We start from the raw sequence: 2,500 nt of genomic DNA, 5'->3' as shown, positions 1-2,500 counted from the left end.
GTGTTACTATAAATGGCACTTTTTTGTTCTTGTTGAACGCACTGACCTCTCTGAGTATTTGGAACTACTCTACTCCTCTATTTCTCACAGTTATGAATGTAACTAATAATGATGAGTGCAAGAATAACGTTAGGCATTTGACATCCTCAGAATCAATGTTTGTACCACATTGACGGGTGGACCTTCTTCTCGTTTTCTTTTTTCTTCTTATGTCCTCAGTCTAGCAAATGAGGATCAGCAATTACATTAGATTTGTCACACGCTGCCGCTGAGCCTCTCTCACTTATTGTATTAACATCGATGCTCTGCCTCAAATGAGACCAATGCATTGACTCACTAACTACTCCTGACTGTCCGTAGGGCTGGGATTGATGGTTGGTTGGTGGCTGAGACACGTGAAGATGTAGTAAAATCATGTCAAAGAGGGAAGAAATTAGGGGTCCAAACTATAGAACACACACTGATCATCAGGTTGTATTTAACCCATTTATTGTTCAACTCTTTCTGTATTGCTGCCTGGGCTTGCCCATAGACTGTAAACTGCTGTGATTCATTTTTATTTTGTTGTTCCCTCAAAACTCCCTTCAGTCTTCTGTGTGTGTGTGTGTGTGTGTGTGTGTGTGTGTGTGTGTGTGTGTGTGTGTGTGTGTGTGTGTGCGCGTGTGTGTGTGTGTGTGTGCGCGTGTGCGCGCGCGCGTTGTTTTTGCAGAACATAACCCTTCCAACCTCCTACGCGCTACGATGTAGGCTGCTGACGTTTCGGTCGCTTCTTAATCTTTCCTTTCTCTATGTCAGTGATTTTTTTATTGTATTATTATTTATATCAAGTACCCTGAATTTGACACACAATAGACCATGGTCCCCATGTGTTAAGATGTTTGTCTGTGGGAACCCCACTCTGAGAGGATTTCCTTTTTTTAGATATGATTTATTCAAAAATCCCATTTGTGTTTATCAGGCAAATAATTCCAGAGAAAACAGTGAAACTGGGATCAGAACAGTCACTTTGGCACATTCCCCAACGGTGCCGACGTCCTGTAATTGAAATCATGGAGAAGTTGAACTATTGATCACTTCGCCGAGCACCCGCTGGAACCTCTTGAACGACCCCCCCCGACGGGGGTTCCCGGACCCCGCGCTGAGAATGGCTGCGCTGTACATCATCGCGCACGCGCACTGTTGACACCAAGAAGTGGAAAGTATTTATGACGTTAACGATTCCAGTTAAAGTATGTACGCGTCATCCTGTTGTGGCGCTATGTGTCCTCTTTATTCTAATATATATCGTATTTTTTATTTTTCTTAGCGTTGCTCCTTATCGGCATTACTTAGACCCAAATGAATGACCTCCACAGAGTTGAGCGAGATTATTTGGGCAGGAACCCCTGCCGCGCTCCATCCAGCTCCGCCGCACGCACCGCTGGCCTGAGAAGCGCTCGCAAATACACGGCGAACGCGCAGCGACAGGCCGCGCGGAGGCGGCCGGACGGGGCACCATTCCTCTCCGGGGCTGACTAACCAGACCGAGGGGCCAGCCGGGATGGAGGGAGCCGTACAGGAGATGGATTGAGGGCAGGGGCAGAGTGCCGTCGTGCGAAGGCGCCGGTGCATCCCGAGCGCTACGCTGCTGGAATGTTCAATGAAATGAGCGCGCCCGTTTTGAGGTTCTGCGTGGAAATGCGGGACACTGAAACTCAGACACAATGAACTAAACATGTACCGTCTAGTGCGCCTCTATGTGAGTGTGCGTGCGTGTGTGTGTACTTAATCCCGTGCCTTCCAGGCATGTCCATATCCTCCTGTCTCCGACCATTGGCCAAATTGGCAAAGCTACGTGCAGTGCAGTGATCCGTTCTGCTTGCACTCGTATTATTACATAGGGACAATGAGCAAATCCAAGCAATTTTCCAAACAATGGCTTTGCTTTTCCTTGAACAGTTTACACACTGCGGTTACAGAGCTTGTTACAGAGCTTGAATCTGTTCTTGGTGTTTCGTGTAACAAAGTCGTATTTGTGGAAGCCACACCGGCATTGACGTTCGAATAAATTCAATTTCAATAGAAATTACTTATACCTTATTCTTGGAATAAGTAGAATGAATTATCCCTTTCTCCGGCGAGGTGCAAAAACACTGTGGGTTGGAAATTTCATGAAAACCAAATGAAATAAATGAGACATTAGCGCTCAGCAAGGCGAGATGACCTTCAAAAATGAGTTCTTCATTCTTTGTCCATGGAACAAGGTAGTGATGTCATTCCATCGTAATCGTCTTCCTGTGACATAACAAGTCATAACAGAACATAATGTACCCTCGTAACACAACATGACATGGCTCCGCTAAGTCCACGGCAGACAAATGCACCGTGGATGAACGGCGTTCAGCCCCCAAACCATCTCCGACCCCTAAATGGAGTCACTCATCTCAATTGGACCGCTGGAATTTTCCAATCGATTGAAATTTGCTGCCAAGTAATCAGTGCCACGCATCGATGTCCATCT

General features: G+C 46.4%; 1 protein-coding gene across 1 annotated transcript in view; it reads left to right on the top strand.

Moving 5' to 3' along the window:
- LOC307238330 (ephrin type-A receptor 3-like) overlaps positions 1–2,500 on the top strand; it is a gene marked incomplete at both ends in the record, with an annotated part of 92,223 nt that overhangs the window by 341 nt on the left and 89,382 nt on the right. The gene's annotated exons all lie outside the window — the stretch shown is intronic.

This window comes from Zeus faber (genome assembly GCF_960531495.2).
Source record: "Zeus faber genome assembly, chromosome: 12".
Classification (NCBI taxonomy): Eukaryota; Metazoa; Chordata; class Actinopteri; order Zeiformes; family Zeidae; genus Zeus; species Zeus faber.
Note: the sequence above shows the minus strand (reverse complement) of the source record. Positions and strands in the feature narration are given on the sequence as shown.